Source organism: Gorilla gorilla, chromosome 21, assembly GCF_029281585.2.
Source record: "Gorilla gorilla gorilla isolate KB3781 chromosome 21, NHGRI_mGorGor1-v2.1_pri, whole genome shotgun sequence".
Lineage (NCBI taxonomy): Eukaryota > Metazoa > Chordata > Mammalia > Primates > Hominidae > Gorilla > Gorilla gorilla.
In genome coordinates, this window is record NC_073245.2 from 66,914,933 (window position 1) to 66,932,201 (window position 17,269).

Here is a 17,269-nt window from a genome sequence, read left to right on the forward strand (position 1 = left end):
CTGAAGTTTGAGGCCTTCCCACACTGTTTTTTTTAATAGGAAAGAGCCAGCCAGGGGCTGCTTGTGAAAGCAAAGCAGAGACTGCAAAAAAGGCAGGCAGGGTGAGGAAGTGAAGGAAGCGAGAATCCAGCTGCTCTAGCTCAGGCGTCAGCACTGAGCCACCAGCCAACCTGCCTTACTTCCTTTCTCCAAGTTCTTTCATTTTTATTATAATAACAAATTTATTATCTTTGGCCTTTGGTGAGGCTGCTTTCTGTCCTCTACAGAAAAGCAGGAGTTGCTTAGGAGGATTTACAGCTATTGCAGATGGGTAATGCTATAACTTGGCTCTGTGTCCCCACCGAAATCTCTTGTCGAATTGTAATTCCCAGTGTTGAGGGAGAGGCCTCGTGGGAGGTGATTGAATCATGGAGGTGGACTTCTCGCTTGCTGTTTTCGTGATGGAATTCTCACAAGAGCTGGTTGTTTGAAAGTGTCTAGGGTTTCCCCCTTCACTCTCTCACTCTCTCTTCTGTCGCCATGTGAAGAAGGTGCTTGCTTCCTCTTCACTTTCTGCCATGACCATCAGTTTCCTGGGGCCTCCCAGTCATGCTTCCTGTTAAGCCCGTGGAACTGTGAGTCAATTAAACTTCTTTTCTTCATAAATTACCTAGTCTCAGGTAGTTCTTTGTAGACGTGTGAGAACAGACTAATACAGATAAGGCTTAGTATTTTTTGTTTGAAAAGCCAAAGTTTACATATATAAAGGTTATATGTAAAACAAAAATGAGTGGTGATTGAGTTTTATGCCTCTACAAAATAGGTTGTGAATTAACTTCAACATCTGTTAAAATGCATCAACTGGGAAATGTCCACCTCCTTAATACAGGGCTCAAATAAGAATAATACCTTGGGATACCACAACGTTTACATTTAATACCCCCTATGATCTTAGAGGAAGCTACTATACCTAAAACAATTATGCCTTCCTTTAACCATGAAAATAGTATCATTTTTGCCTGCATTCTCTATAAATGTGGTACCCATTGTGCAAAGATATCACACAGTGGGGATCGATTCCTTGGCCTAATGAGTCATGTATTAAAATTAAATATTTTCCATTTTCAAATGTTCTTGACAAATCAGGAACCCCTGGACCCACTAGTTTAAATAAATTAATATGGCTAAACATAATGTTTTGGAATATGTAAATGTTTTGAAGGTTATTGGGTATTCCATTTCATCCTTTTGCGAGTTTTAGTAGATTGGGTCTTTCAAGGAATTAATTGGTCCAACTGATCTAGTTATCAAATTTGTGGGTATGGAGTTTATAATCTTCTAATTTTCTTTCAGTGTCCACGGGATCAGATATAGATGGCCTGGCTTTTATTTTTGATATTAGTAACTTGTATCTTTTCTCTTTTATCTTGGTTAGTATGGCTTATTTATCAATTTTATTGTTCTCTTCAAAATAACAGCATTTTGAAATTATGTATTTATTTTAGATTTAGGGAGTATAAATGCAGTTTTGTTGCCTCACTATTGCGTAGTGCTGATATCTGGGCTTCCAGTGAACCCGTCATTCGAATAGTGAACACCATACCCATAAGTAATTTTTCAAACCTCACCCACTTCCCAACCTCCCACTTTTGAAGTCTCCAGTGTCTGTTATTCCACCCTGTATGATCTTGTATACTCATTTTTAGCTCCCACTTATAAGTGAGAACTTGAGGTATTTGACTTTCTGTTTCTGAGTATTTCACTTAAGATAATGGCCTCCAGCTTCATCCATGTTGCTGTAAAAGACATAATTTCATTCTTTTTAATGGCTGCATAGTATTCCATGGTATGCGTTTATATAATTTATTTTTATTTTTTATCTATGTGATATATATGAATATATATGTATATCACATTTTCTCTAATCATCTGTTGATGGACACTTAGGTTGGTTCCATGACATTGTTATAATGAGAAGTGCTACAGTAAATATATAAGTGCAATTATCTTTTTAATGTAGTGATTTCTTTTCCTTTGGGTAAGATTCCAGTGGTGAGATTGCTGAATGGAATGGTAGTTCTATTTTGAATTCTTTGAGAAATCTCCATACTTTTTTCCACAGAGGTTGTCCTGATTTACATTCTCACCAACAGTGTATAAGTGTGTCCTTTTCTTTGCATCCTCACCAATATCTGTTGTCTTTTTTTTTTTTTTTTGAGGCAGAGTCTCACTCTATCACCCAGGCTGGAGTGCAGTGGTATGATCTCGGCTCACTGCAACCTCCGCCTCCCAGGTTCAAGCAATTCTCCTGCCTCAGCCTCCCGAGTAGCTGGGATTACAGGCTCCTGCCACCACGCCTGGCTAATTTTTTGTATTTTTAGTAGAGACAGGGTTTCACCATGTTGGCCATGCTGGTCTCGATCTCTTGACTTTGTGAACCGTCCGCCTTGGCCTCCCAAAGTGCTGGGATTACAGGCTTGAGCCACGGTGCCCAGCCTTGTCTTTTTAATAATAGCCATCTGACTGGTGTCGGATGGTATCTCATTGTGATTTTAGTTTGCAGTTTTCTGGTGATTAGTGATGTGGAGCATTTTTTCATGTTTGTCAGCTGCTTTTGGTTGTCTTTTGAGAAATGTCTGTTCATGCCCTTTGCCCACTTTCTAATGGGGTTATTTGTGTTTTTTCTTTTTGAGTTGGTTGAGCTCCTTGTAGATTCTAGGTATTAGCCCTTTGTCAGATGCATGGTTTGCAAGTATTTTCATGTAAGCTCTGAATTTTAGCAGACCGTGACTGCTCCTCTCTGTGTTTCTATGCTACATTTACATTTGCTTGTTTGCATAGAAAACCCTAAAAGGCCAAAGACCAGATTTAATTGTTTGTTTTTGTAGTAGACAGTTACCTCTCTAGGCCTACTTCTGTAGCAAGACAGATGAGGAACAATGGAAGGCCTCTATAACAAAAGTCTTCAAACTCTGGTCTGAGGGCCAAAGCCAGCCTATTACCTGCTATTGTAAATAAAGTTTTATTGGCAGACAGCCATGTCCATTTGTTAAAGTATTATTTGTGGCTGCTTTTGTGCTGCACCAATAGACTTGAGTGGTTGCAACAGGGACCGTATGCCCTCTGCAGGGCAGTTTGGCCAAGCTCTCCTCTATATGATCCCCACCCTCAAACGAACCAATGGATCATCCAGGCTCCAGGCTGCTGCTCACATGTCTTGCCACATGTACTACTTGTGAAATTAATGTTCTCCCTGTAATGGAACATTTAGCCATTTCCTGAACAAGGCCTGCTCCCTCTCACTGCAGGAGTCATTGTATCTTCTGTTTCTTTTGCCTACAAAAATCCTCCACTCTTTCAAAAGTGATACTTTCTCAGACTTCAACTTAAGCACCAGGCACCCAGAAGTCCTCCCTGAGACCTCCAAGCCAGAGGAAGAGGAAGTGGCCAGCTATATGGTTTTATTTTGTTTTGTTTTATTTTACTGTTTTTGAGACAGGGTCTCACTCTGGAGTACAGTGGCACAATCATGGCTCACTGCAACTTACACCTCCCAGGTTCAAGCCATCTTCTCATCTCTACCTCCAGAGTAGCTGGGACCACAGGTGCATGCCACCACACCTGGCTAAATTTAAAAAAAAAAAAAAAAAAAAAAAAAAGTATAGATGGAGTCTCACTGTGTTGCTCAGGCTGATCTCGAACACCTAGCCTCAAGCCATTCTCCCACCTTGGCCTCCCACCTTGGCTAGGATTACAGGGATGAGCTACCGTGCCTGGCCCAGCTACATGTTTTTAAAGTACTCTGAACACTGCACGTGTTGCACTTATAACTGTTTTACATTTTTGTGCAGTGGTTGCGTTCTCTTCTGTCTCCATGCCTCTGCAAGCTTTCTGAGGGCAGGTGCTATATCTATTTGGTTTAGCTTTGTAACACCAGCAGCAAATGAAGCGCCTAATTAATCTAGCAGATGCCTTATAAATATTCATTTCATAAGTAAATAAATGGAAAGTGAGATAGCAATGAATACATTATAAAATCATGTTGTAAGGCAGAGTAGTTTTTTCCTCGGATAAGTCATATAGGGATAAGTGCTGGGGATGTACGCGCTAGTACCATTACTGGAACTCCCACCATGTGCCGCGATAATGCTTAACACCATCCCTGCAAGGTGTCCCCCCTTTTAGCCCCTACTACTGCGTTTCATGCTGTAGAATCTAAAGCAGTGAGACTTAAAGCAACTTGGCTCCAGGGCTTAGAAGCTAGGCTGCAAATCCAGGAGTCTGGCTCTAGAGTTCACATGCTTCTGTACTTTTGATTCCTAAGTGGTGTGCCAAGGTACCCCAGAAGACCACAGTAAACTCACAGAGATGCTGTGGATACATTAATGTTTTGCAGGAAATAGCGATTCTCAACATCTCTTGGACCCTTGGGAATTACTGGCTTGAGGATGTTCAGTTTTAACATGATATCACACGAAATTCATTTTCATGATACCACATTTTTTGTGAAGCTGGGTCTTTGGCCGTTGTTTTGATTAAAAAAGCAAATACTCTGTGAAAATCAATGTAGATCAGGAAATGAGGGGGGGTGGTGTCCATTCTGATTCCCAGGTTTGAGAGACCACAATGCACAACACACACACACACACACACACACACACACACACACACACACACACACAGACAACATGAACAAGTAATTATAGTTACTTAAGAATGAAATACAAGTATTTTTTCTTTTGACGTAGGTGTTGTTTTAATGGCTACCAATGTATCAGGAAATAAATACTGATTACATTGTTTGGATTTAACAGCTTAATAAATGGAACTGCTAGATATTTCTTTTGGCCTAAGAGTACTAGGAGAAGTATCACTGTGACATTAAGGGCACCATGAACAGGGAAAGCAGGAAAGCTCCCGCTCTGCATTGCCTTCTGCCTGGGGACAGCCCTGAGATGCAGGTTCTGTGGCTTGAGCGCCTAGCCCTGTATAGGACACACAAGTAGGGCTGGTTTCATGGATGTGCAACCCAGGCAGCTGCACAGGTCCCCATGCTCAGAAGCGTCCCACACTTGATTTAATGCTCTGCTGTAACCTTCTTGAAATTCTCAGTGTTTCCTTCTTTGAACTTGTTTTTTATAAGTAAAGTCTGATGGGACAATGGAGTCTGCCTGTGAGCAGAAGAGATATCTGCAGACTGAGTGAGCATCTTGCAGCTTTATTTGCATGTAGCACTCACGATGCCCCATGAACACAGAATTTCAGGGGACCTGAGGTGCGTGGCAGTGATTCCCAACGCCAAGTACAAACTATGAAAGGAAAATAAATCTTAGGATGCCAAAATCATGAAGCCAAAGGGAAAAATAGGCTGGGAACTGCTTAGGGCAAACCTAACTTCCACTCTATTCCTAAAATGATAGCTACTAAGATAAAACAGCTGCATACTTCCCTCACTAGGAATTTCCTTGTGGACAAAAGATAGACAGAATTCAAAGTCATCCCTCTGCTCACTGAGATAAACGCATATCTGATGGCCTCCTTTGGAATGGCTAATCAGAAACTCAAAAGAATGCAACCATTTGTCTCTTATCTACCTATGACCTGGAAGACCCCTCTCCCACCTTTCAGTCCCACCTTTCCAGACTGAATCAATGTACTTTTTTTATTTTTTATTTTTTATTTTTATTTTTTGAGACAGAGTCTTACTCTGTCACCCAGGCTGGAGTGCAGTAGCGCACTGCAACCTCTGCTCCCCGGGTTCAAGCAATTCTCTGCCTCAGCCTCCCGAGTAGCTGGGATTACAGACATCCGCCACTACCCCCAGCTAATTTTTTGTATTTTTAGTAGAGACGGGGTTTCACCACGTTGGCCAGGCTGGTCTTGAACTCCTGACCTCGTGATCCACCTGCCTTGGCCTCCCAAAGTGCCGGGATTACAGGTGTAAGCCACCGCACCCGGCCCCAGTGTACATCTTTCATGTATTGATTGATGTCTCATGTCTCCCTAAAATATATAAAACCAAGCTATGCCCTGACCACCCTGGGCACCTGTCATCAGGACCTCCTGAGGCTATGTCATGGGCGTGTGTGCTAAACTTTGGCCAAATAAACTTCCTAAATTGAGACCTGTCTCAGATACCTGGGGTTCACAAAGGGAAGTATGTCACTTCTGTCGCTGAGTAAGAGGGGCCACGGCCCCGAAGCCGCTTTTCCTTTGAATCAGAACTTACTTCAAATGCAGAAAGAAGACAATGGCATTCTAAGAAATATAAACATCTGAGGAAGCCTATTTCAACCTTTCTTACGTACATTGCTTCCTCGTACAACACAGAAGGAAAAGCAAATCTGGAGCAATCCGGATTTCCTTCCTTGTTCATCAGTAAGCCAGTGGTAGTGTTACTGGAAAAGGGTCCCAATCCAGACCCAAACAGAGGGTTCTCGGATCTCACACAAGAAGGAATTTGAGGTGAGTCTATAAAGTGAAAGCAAGTTTATTATGAAAGTAAAGAAATAAAAGAATGGCTCCTCCATAGGCAGAGGAGCCCTAAGGGCTGCTGGGTGCCCATTTTTATGGTTATTGATTATATGCTAAACAAGGGGTGGATTATTCATGAGTTTTCCAGGAAAGGGGTGGGCGATTTCTGTAACTGAGGATTCACCCCTTTTTTAGACCATGTAGGGGAACTTCCTGACATTAGCATGGATTTTGTAAACTGTCATGGTGCTGGTGGGAGTGTAGCAGTGAGGACGACCACAGGTCACTCTCATCGCCACCTTGGTTTTGATGAGTCTTAGCCCGCTTCTTTATTGCAACCTGTTCTATCAGCAAGGTCTTTATGACCTGTATTTTGCAGACCTCCATTCTCATCCTGTGACTTAGAATGCCGTAACTATCTGGGAATGCAGCCCAGTAGATCTCAGCTTTATTCTACCCAGCTCCTATTCAAGATGGAGTTGCTCTGGTTCAAATGACTCTGACAGTGGAGTGTCGGTAGAATATGCATGTATCAAGTAATGAGATGCAAAGAAGTGGGGTAGTTCTATGCAGCATTTCTGCTGTTTTGGCAAGAAGAAAACACGTAAGCAAGTATATGAGCTAGGAAAAATGAGCTGTGTAATTTTCGTGATTCAGCACATGAATTACATGTTCTTATATTAACATTTAGAAAGGACATTGTACAATATAAAGGTAAATGGTGAAATTCATGCCCATAATTTAAAATTTCAGTTTTTTGTTTTTACTTATGACATCAAATAACAATAAAAAACCTACAATGACAAGTTGAGAGGAAGAAAGGAAAAATGTTTGTATTTTAGTTCCTTTGACCCACTTTTTTTCCTGCTTTTGGAACAGGAAGTTCAGGTTTTCATTTTACACTGGGTCTCCTGATTCTGTAGCCGCCCTGTGCTGAAGGTGCCCCTTGAGAAGAAGGCAACTGAGTGGGACTGAGGATTGTTCGTTGACTTTTTCTGTCTCTTTTGTGCTTCTTCATGTGGCTCCCACCCAGGACTGATGCTCCCCTTTTAAAACTCGCAGTCCAGTCATTTAATAATTGACCTCGGTTGAGGACAGAAGCCACAGGGTTCCTATTTTAATCAAATCCTCAAGCCAGTCACAGTGACTGCACAGAGCTAAATACTATAGAATTATTTTCCTCATCAGTGAATTCCTTTTAGAGTTGTACCTTCAGAACAAAGAAAGAAAGAGGATCATTTGGTTATCAAAGGGAGCCAGCCCCCCAATTTATTTTCCTTCAGCTGTCATGCAAATTTCAAGCGGAGCCCTAGCAGGATGGCTTTGAAGATAAAGATCACAGTGCCGTCCGAGGGAGGCTTCAATAGGGTTTCTGATGATCCCCTGATTTACTTGGAGAAGGAAGAAAAGAGCAGACAACAATAGGAAGAACTCAGCTCTGAAGACATAAAAGCCAGTGTCTAATTCTGGTCCTCTCTTTGCCTGGAGGAAATGTCAGTTAATAGTGAGAGGGTCAGACAGGGCTAGTCTAGGATTTCCCCAAATGTGTTCCATGAGATGCCAATTCAGGTTCCTAAGAGGGGGAGAAAAAAAGTCTGTTCTTAAGTGAATTTTTGGTAAGTGTTGGGTCAAACCAAGTACTTCGCAGAGTTGTTGGAGCCTTACATTTAGTAAACAGTAGGTCCAATGCATATAAAAGATGCAGTGTTTTTCTTGCAACCAATTTGACTGGTGGTTGTTACATCAGTAGTTTCTTGTTTCCTGTTGGGACTCAGAAAAATAATTAAAAATAATTCAGTAGCTTCCAATAACTAGGAGGTGAGGACAGGCCTTTACTCTCAAACATGGCCATCAATTAGTGGTTTCCAGTGCAAAATGCACCACATTTCCAGATACTTGCTAATAACCATTTGTCAGCAGACACAAAAACAGTGATATGGGCTGAGCAGTGAGCTCTCTGTACTTTCAGATGTTCTGCTTGCATTGCATGGGAAAGATTTCTTGAGGCTGATAGGACAATATTCTGGCAGTAACATTCAGGTGAGGTTCCAGCTGGAGGTGGAGGAGTTCAAATGAAGACCAGTTGGGAATTCTAAGCTTGTGAGGGCACCATTTTGCAAGTGAAGGTACTTGCTGGGGCCCACAGGAGCTGTACTCCGTAATCCCCCAAAGAATGGGAATGTCCACAGTGTTTCTAGCTATTCCATTTATCCTTGCATACCCTTTATTCACCAAGAACACACTTCTAAAACCCACTTTTTCATTAACAAACTTCTGGTGTTGACAAGGAATAAAAATAGCAGAAGCCACTTCTGGAGTAAGGAGTTTTGATTCCTGTGTTTCGTTTGAGTTTCTCTTTTACCAAATGCCAACTCACAACTCCTGGAATGTAAATTTCCAATTAGTGTCTTTGTCGTCTTTGCTATTTTAAACTAAATTGTAGATCCTAGAATAGTTTTTGAAACATTGGAGAATTCTTTTCCTTGAAATATCTTTTAGGGTTGAGATTCCAAGGACGCCACTTTAGGAACTGTTGTGTGGGAGGAAAGACTTGTGCTCTGAGAGACCTCTCAGTTATAATGTGGTTGTGTTACATTGATCGTTGATTGTTTTCTCAGCTTGGTAGTGATAATAATTTTTTAAATGCCTTTCAAGGAGCTATAGGGGAGAAAAAAAATCTTTCTTCACTTATCACTAGGCTTATGGCTCAGACCCCTATGACAAAAGACAGATTAGCAAGAGAAAAGCATAATAAATATATTTAATAGAAACTTTCCCTGAAATGGGAAACTTGATTAATAAAAACTCACAGACCCAGGGAAAACTATTTTTACAGATAGTAAGAAGTATGAATGGAGGACAAAAGGGTGTGATCCAATAGTAATAAACTCAGGGGAGCTTAGCAAGGCCTGTTTGTTCCAATTCTTCTTGGTTTCCCTGTGTGATGTTCCTTCCCTCTGGGTATAGGGCAGGACATCTGTCACAAGAGGATTTTCAGGGCAGAAGAGAAGGAGAAGGTAGAGACTGACCTTCCTGGATTTTATGGCCCTCAGAGAAGAAGGGACAAGGGGAATGTTAGTTTCTATGGCCTGCTTTAGGGTAGAAAGTGACAAGAGAAGATCAGAGAGATCTTTCTGCTTCTGTTCTTTTTTTAATATCCAAGGTGCCAGATTTTGGGGTTACCATTTTGTACACCCCACTAGTACTATAAGAAAGAGTCATGGCTGGGCTCGATGGCTCACGCCTGTAATCCCAGCACTCTGGGAGGCCGAGGCAGGCAGATCATGAGGTCAGGAGATCGAGACCATCTTGGCCAACATGGCAAAACCTTGTCTCTACTAAAAATATGAAAATTAGCTGGGCTTGGTGGCACATGCCTGTAGTCCCAGCTACTCGGGAGGTGGAGACAGGAGAATCACTTGAACCTGGGAGGCAGAGGTTGCAGTGAGTTGAGATGGCACCACTGCACTCCAGCCTGGCGACAGAGCGAGACTCCGACAGAGCAAGAGTCAGAATTGGAAAAATTCCATAGGTAGCTGGAATGCAGGGTATCTGATCCAATATCATCATCTGTAAAATGATAGCTACTATTCTATCTCAGAGGCTAGTTAAGATCAAATGAAGTTATATGTATGGAAATTCTTTGGCAATTGTAAGATGATCAGGTGTGAGGTGCTTTTAGGGTTCGTTCCAAATCAAATGCCTCTCCTCATCATGTCATGCAGACTGAAATGAAAGAGTATGTATAAAATAAAAGATGCTCATGGTCTTATACGTAAAGACACCCATAAATTCCATGTTGTAGGGGAGGGACAAAGGGAATTAGTACTTACTGAGAAAGCGCTTTGTTCCAGAGATTTTTTTTTTTTTTTTTTAATAATCCTACTTGATGCTCATGTACGCGTGAGTATTTTATTTTCAGAGCAGGAAATTGAGAGAGAGGGGAAGCACTCAAATTTTGATAGCCAGGAAGTAGGAATGGTCTTGAATTGAGCCAGTCAGAATTCTAAAACTGGCACTATTTCTACCACACTGTGCAATCTCGTTATTCTACTTGGCCTTGGTGTTCCTTGCTGTACAATGGGGCAATTCTGGCTACTCCCCCAGAGCATGCTAGTGGGAAAAATAAGTGAGTTTTTCATTATGACAACTTTGGCCCATCATTTTTTAAGGCCAAGCATCTAAGTAAGAATTGAGCCATCCATCAGCATTAGTAAGAGGCAGAATACTTTTTTTTAATTTTAACTAAGAAAATTAATTATTCTTATATTTCAACCAGGGGCCAAGTTCAAATGCATATGGTGGCTGGGTAGGAAATGTCCACGTGTGAGGTTGGCCCTACCTGGAGGGCAGTGGGGTCCATGGAGACTGGGGAGCAGAGCCCCTGTCGAATGGGCAAATTCACTCAAATCCGGCCAAATGAGGCTATATGGGAATGTGGGGTCCCAAAGTTTCTAAATCTTCAGTTTTTGTTTTTGTGTTTTTGATTAATTAGAAGCTAGAACTTCTAGTGTGTGCAATGTCCCAGTTTTTAAGAATTGAAACTAATGAAAAAGAATCTTGTGTTGGTTAATACCTTGTAGGTCAGAGAATAGAAGAAAATGTCAGTGAGGCAAAATCAGCAGTAGGCCTTCCATTTAAACCCTCCAAGTTAAATTGGGTTGCTATGGAGATTGTTAATTGTATATTAGCCATTAATAATATTATTTTATAAGTGTAGAGAGACAACGTGATGCTTGTGTAACATGGTGGAACCTACTGACCATATGATTCCCAGGGTAGGGTAAGGAGATCTTTCTTCCATTAATTCTGCTTTTCTAATCAGTTAATATTTTTACTCCTTTTTTTTTTTTTCCTGAGACTTTAAAGCTCTGACCCCTTAATTCATCTTCTTTAGCACTAACAGTGTGGGAAGTTTCATAATAGCCTGACAGTCCAGTAAATACCTTTGTCCAGATGTTACTAATAGACTGATAGATGTGAAACTTGATCACAGTTATCTGGAAAGACTGAAAATGCCATGACCTTAGTCTTTGCATGAAGGTCCCTTAAAATAGTTTTTGGTTTTTGGTTATGAATCAACCTTCTTATAGAAAACCAAACTGATGGAATATTGCTTTTGTGCTGTAACATTATTTGATATGTAACATCTAACATCTGTCAAAACAGGAAAGTTATCTCTTCAAGTGGCAGCAGCAGATTGGTTGCAACATTTAAGCAATGACAAATGGTTGTTGAAGTCAAGTGACTTAGAGAAAGAACTTAATGGGAAATAGAAAATAGAGACTTTCCTCATGGGAGGTTGTGTCCCTGAAGGTTAAAACTGTGTGTCATGGAATTCAGATTCAGACCTGAGTCTGAATCTCACCTTCTGCCACTTATCAGCTGCATAAGTTTAGATAAGTAACTTTAACTGTTGTTTGTTTCCTCATCTCTCAGATAATTAAAACAATGCCTAACTTAGAATGTGTTTAGGATTACTTCATGAAATAATAAGGCCCTCAGATAGGATCTTTCATAGAATTGGTCTCAAGAATGTTATCAGTTTTGAAAAAAATGACTACTGATATGGTTTGGCTGTGTCCCCACCCAAATCTCATCTTAAATTGTAGCTCCCATAATTCCCACGTGTTGTGGGAGGGAGCTGGTGGGAGATATTTGAATCATGGAGGTGGTTTCCCCCACACTGTTCTTGGGGTAGTGAATAAGTCTCAGAAGATCTGATGGTTTTATAAGGGGAAACTCCTTTCATTGCTTCTCATTCTTTCTTGTCTGCCACCATGTAACACATGCCTTTCACCTTCCACCATGATTGTGAGGTCTCCCCAGCCACTTGGAACTGTGAGTCCATTAAACCTCTTTTCCTTTATAAATTATCCAGTCTCAAGTATATCATTATCAGCAGCATGAAAATGGACAAATACAGCTATGTAGCGGGAAAAAAATCTCTTTTCCTTACCTGTGCTGAAGTTCATGGCTAAGACTCCTGTCACGAAAGACATATTAACAAGAGAAAAGTATACAAATTTATTTAATGTGACACAAGGGGCTTCAAAATGAAGACCTTAAAGTTTTACATGACACAGGAGATTTCAAAAATAAAGATTTTCTAGAAACAGGAAAACCTGTATATTTTTATGGACAGTCACATAGAAGTATAATTGGAAGACAAAATGTGATCCAATGGTAATAAACTGGGAGGAACTTAGGTAGGCCTCTTTGTTCAGATTCTTCTCGGATTCTCTGTGTGACATCCCTCCTATCGGGTCTTTGAGGGAGAAGGGAAGGAGAATGTCAGTGACTTTCCTAGGTTTTATGTCCTGCTTCAGGAAAGATGAGGGGGAAAGTAAGAGATACCTTCCTGCTTCTGCTGTTTTCACAAGTGCTAAGGTGCCAGATTTTGGGGTAGTTTTCTGAGCACCATCAGTTATCAATTTTGAGGATTGATCAATAGTGCAGGGTTCCTGGCTTCCTAAATACTTACTTACTATACTATGTCATTTCAGTGCTAAAAAATTCCAAATCAGGATAAAACATTGGCATTTACTAACTATCATAATGCTCGTCTAAACAATCAGCTTCATAGAGTTCTAATTGACATAATATCTGGTCTTTTGTAAGTGTAGTTTGAGGAGTTTTGGCAAAGGTACACAGTGACATAACCACTGTCACAACCAAGATATCAAGATTTAGATCATTCCATCACCTCAAGGAGTTTCCTCCTAAATCTTCATAATCAACTCCCCCCACCCTTTGGCCTTAGGAAACCATTTATTTGCTTTCTCACTCAATTGTTTTGTCTTTTCTAGAATTTTATATAGATAGAATTATACAGTATGTACTGTTTTTAAAACTGTGGGGTGAAATCAATTTAATGTGTTGCAACCAACATTCTCTAAATAAGACAGAAAATATCAGAGTGAATCACACTTGATAATGGTGAGTATGTTCTGTGAAACTTTGTTTTCAGTGTGTATCTCTTCAGGTATATTTCTCTGTGTCCTGAATCATAATATAAGCTCTATTCATCACTGATAAATGGAAACAACTTTCACCTATTATTTGAGCCAGTTTTTTTTTTTTTTTTGTCCAGAGGACTAGAAATTGGAATGACAAGAGCTGATATATCATTGTGTGTTCTCCTTTGTGCCACAGAAGGTGATGAGGAATTATCTCATTTAATCCTCCCTACAAGCCTATTAGGAAAGCACATCTGCCTTTTACAGGGGAGGAGCCTGAGCCTCGGGGAAGCTAAGTTCAAGTTCTCATAACTGGTGAGAATAGAAGCTAAAGTTGAAACCATGGGCAGTTAAGAAGCAGCCTGGAGATGTGGCTGATAAGACTGGAGAAGGGGAAGGATTGGCATACAAATATAACTATGTATTCTCTTGGCTGTTATTAGATTATCAAATTGCTAATGGACAAGTACTAAGTACTAAATGCCAATCCCGCCACAGGATGCGGCAAGTCAGAGCAGGCAGAAAGGTGTGTTTTCTGCCCACAGATAGGATATAAAGTTGTCCAGAACTGGGCAGCAAAAAGTGTGGGCTTGGGTGATAGACCCGGACTCCAGTTCCTGTTCTGCTGCTTACAGGTTCCTTGACCCTTAGCGGGACCTTGGTCTCTCTGAGGTTCAGGTTCCTACTTTGTAAAATAGTGATTTGTAGGACTTTGTGAGGATTCAGATAAGGTGGGCTTTCTCCCCCTCGGCATTATTGATCACCTGAGCTGGCTCATTCTCTGCGGCGGGGGCTGCCCTGCGCACTGCAGGGTGTGTAGCAGCATCCTTGGACTTCACCCACTAGATGGCAGTAGCACCCCCACCAGGTATAATCACCGTAAACATCTGCAGTCATTGTCAAATGTCCTGGGGGGCTGGGGAGGGGACAAAATTTCCCCAGTTGAAAACTACAAAAATAACTCATGAATAAAATGTCCCTTCCCGGCTGGCTGGGATGGCTGGCACCCGTTGTCCCAGCTACTCCAGAGGCTGAGGAGGCAGGATGGATTGGACCCAGGAGTTGTGAGTCTTGCTTGGGCAACGTAGTGAGACCCTGTCTCTAAGAAAAGAGCAAGAAAAAGAAACAAATACAGTGTCTACATCTACAAATCACATGGACAAATGGAATCATATCAAGTTAAAAAGCTTCTGCACGGCCAAGAATCCCCTTCTCTTTTACCGTCATAAAATGAAAGTTCTGTCGCATATCAGCAGATAACAGCAGATGGAGGAGTAGGGGACCAGCTGCCCAAGCAGCAAATGGACTTCGGCTCACATGGCCCAACATCTCTGGGGGATCTGAGTGAGGCAGCACTGAGTCCTGGTAAGGAGGTTGTGTTTCAGAGCCAGCCTGCCTGGGTTTGGGTCCAGGCTCTGCTGCTTCTACTGTTAATCTTTAGGTAGGTTAAACAATTTGCATCTCTGTTTCCTCATTTTTAAAATGAGAATAGCAATCATCCCTTCCTTTTAAAGTTCTTGGCCGGGTGCGGTGGCTCACGCCTGTAATCCCAGCACTTTGGGAGGGCAAGGAGGGTGGATCACGAGGTCAGGAGATCGAGACCACCCTGGGTAACATGGTGAAACCCCGTCTCTAATAAAAAAAAATACAAAAAATTAGCTGGGCGTGGTGGCGGGTGCCTGTAGTCCCAGCTACTCGGGAGGCTGAGGCAGGAGAATGGCTTGAACCCGGGAGGCGGAGCTTGCAGTGAACCGAAATCGAGCCACTGCACTCCAGCCTGGGCGACAGAGCAAGACTCCATCTCAAAAAAAAAAAAAAAATAATAATAATAAAGTTATTGTGCAGATTAAATAGTGTAAGAAATGTAATAAATGTAAAGTCTTCAGGATAGTGCCTGGTACAGGGCTATCACTCAATAAACATTAGTTTCTATTAATGATATTATTTTAGGTAGGTTCGAAGCCAATGCTGCATAAAGATTGTTCTCACCATGACCAACTTATCGCAGCTTTCCCTGGACTTTCCTGCTTATAGCATAGAAAATCCCAAGGCTGGGAAAAAAACTCTTGTCCTGGGCAAATTGGGACACGTGGTCGCACTAGTCAGACCCCAGTACAACAGTCAATATTTTGTTGCGTCCTGTCCATAGTTTTGTCCACAAACACTGTGTGATTTCATTACCAAGACTTGTGCTCAGTATTTACAATAACAAAGATACAAAATCAATGTAAATGTCCCTCAGTGGATGAATGTATCAAGAAAGTGTGGAATATATATACGATGTAATATTGCTTGGCCCTCAAAAAGAATGATGCAGGGTGCAGTGGCTCATGCCTGTAATCCCAGCACTTTGGGAGGCCGAGGTCAGGAATTTGAGACCAGCATGGCTGACATGGCAAAACCCCATCTCTACTAAAAATACAAAAAGTAGCCTTGAGTGGTGGTGATTGCCTGTAATCCCAGCTACTCAGGAGGCGGAGGCAGGAGGATTGCTTGAACCTGGGAGGCAGAGGTTGCAGTGAGCCAAGATCATTCCAGCCTGGGGACAGAGGAGAGCGAGAATCCATCTCAAAAAAGAAAAAAAAAGGAAAAAAAATCATGTCATTTGCAGCAACATGGATGGAACTGGAGGTCATTATCATAAGTGAAATAAGCCAGGCACAGAAAGACAAATATGGCATGTTCTCACTTATATGGGAGCTGAAAAATTGATCACATGGAGATGGAGAGTAGAAAGATAGATATCAGACAGGGAAGGGTGAGTGGGATCGGGGAGGAGGATGAAGAGAAGTGGGTTAAGGGGTACAAACATAGTAAGATAGATGGAAGAAATTATTTATTCAATAGCAGAGTAGAGTGACTATACTTAAAAATGTATTGTACTCGGATAATGGACACCCTGAATACTGAATACCATTCATAACTACACATTATATACATGTAACAAAATTTTGCTTGTGCCCCATACATGTGTACAAATAAAAAATATAAAAACATGAACAATTGGAAGCTTATAAACAAAGAATTGTGCTCAGTAGCAAGGGTTCCATGATGCTCACGGTCCTATAGGAGAGGCAGCAATCAGCCGGGTTTGGAATCGCCAGGCCAGCAGAGCAGCAAGAGGCATCATGCGGCATACGCCGTGTTTCTGTTGAGGGAACAGTACTTCAGGTAAACATCAGCAAGCCGATAAGATTTCGCCAGGGAAAAGTAGATGTGAATGAGATACCTATTTTAATGGACCCAGAAAAGACAACTCTGTCTTACACTAGAAAACAAGTGATTTGTCTAAACGAATGCAGCCTGGGGAAACGGGTGCCACAGACTTGTTAGCTAATGGAAAGCGTAATTTTATATCTACTTCTCAGTTTTCCCAGGCACTAACAGAGGGCAGAGTGGCTTGGATTATCTTGCACTGGTGAAAATCTAAGAAGTCTCCCAGTTTTCTGCTAGGCTGAAACTTTCCTGATCTGAGATCCTTTCAAAGATTTGGTCGTGCATTTAGAGAATCATTTTGCTTTAGATAAATTATGGTTGTTGAAGTCGACGCTGCTGAATTGCCTATGCATTCTCCATGTTCTTTCTTACTAACAACCCTGATTTTGTTTGGGGAAGCAATTATTCTAATTGAAAATACTTTTCCAGATCTGGGGTATCCTGGGACTCAATTACGTCCAATGAGATATAAGCAGAAGTCTCTGCAGAAGACGTCCTTCCACCCCTCTCCTCGCTAAAAAGCTTCTAGAAGTCAAGGTTTTTGTCCTCCGTCCTTAGCACTCTCCCCTGCATCTTGCCTGGAATGCAAATAGGATGCTCAGAGGTGGAGAACCTTGCTTCCGCGAGGAGCAAAGAGGCTT